Below are 1,268 nucleotides of genomic sequence, written 5' to 3' on the forward strand. Positions count from 1 at the left end.
GTATATCTCTTAGGGATAACCCACAATAACCATTTTTTATCCTTTACTTTTTACGAGAAATAATGGCTTATTTACGAAGCGATTTTAAGCAATACAGCATTAATCCTTATCCAATCAAGTACTTTTAAATACATTGTGCATTTAATATAGATCAATATGGCCCTTTACAGCATGTAAATTAAATGAATATTTTCGAAGATATTACAGACTTAAAGTGCAGGGGCATAGCGGTTGCGGCGGTACCGGCCGGTTTGCACTTATCTATTGTCTAATGACAAAAAAGCACTGATTGTTGTATATAAAGACATTCTATAGTATATTTACTATCACCATTGCACCCGTGCGAAGCATAGTGTACAAATAATACCATTAAACCTATTCCTTAACCCCTATCCCGGTATGTTTGTGTAGCTTCACTTCAGTAGCGTGTTGTATAATTACACGTTGTATTTTTTATTTAATGTTACACTTTTTTTGGCACATTGAGAGTAAAATCAGGGATGCACCATTCATGGGCGCTTAGAAAAGATTAAGAAAATATGATCCATCATTACTATGTAGAGACCAAAATGCAGAATAAGGAATGGACCCATCGGGTTTCACCACCGAAAACGAATCAAAAAATTCAAAACGCAACCTTTACCAGGGAATATTAGTGCACAAAAAGAGCACAATTGCAGGTGCTTATTATGTCAATACAACAACAGGGGTAGTTACGCAAAGGTGTTTTCTTGCATCAGGATAAACCACCCAGTCAAACGCAATAAGCTATAGTAGCTAAAGCGAGTTTCAAATTAATTGAGCACTCACCATATTGGCCAGATTTGGCTTCTAGCGATTACCGACTATTTTCAAAACTTAAAGAATCTTTGTATAATAAATAATTTTCATTAGAAAATGAAAAAACTTAAATCGGTGATTTCCAGAATCATTTTTCAGATAACATCGCATCGCTACGACGATAGAACATGACACAGAAACAATAAATCCAAAGGCACCCTTATAGAGGTGTCAAAAATGATATGAATATCTGAGTAATGATATTCTTTCCAACTCCTATAAGCAGTGAATGCGTCAGCTCATCGTGCATTAAACCAGTCGCATTTGTATCTAATATCTAAAATTCGTGAAAAAACGATTCGCTCATTCCGTTTCTTTTTTAATTTATTTTACAGTAAAGCCCTGTCGTTCCTTTATAAATAATTATAAGTTGATACATGCAGTTAGTTGATTTGTCCATCATAAGTAATGGTACGAGTGGTAACTGA

Source organism: Agrilus planipennis, unplaced genomic scaffold (assembly GCF_000699045.2).
Source record: "Agrilus planipennis isolate EAB-ADULT unplaced genomic scaffold, Apla_2.0 scaffold6, whole genome shotgun sequence".
Classification (NCBI taxonomy): domain Eukaryota; kingdom Metazoa; phylum Arthropoda; class Insecta; order Coleoptera; family Buprestidae; genus Agrilus; species Agrilus planipennis.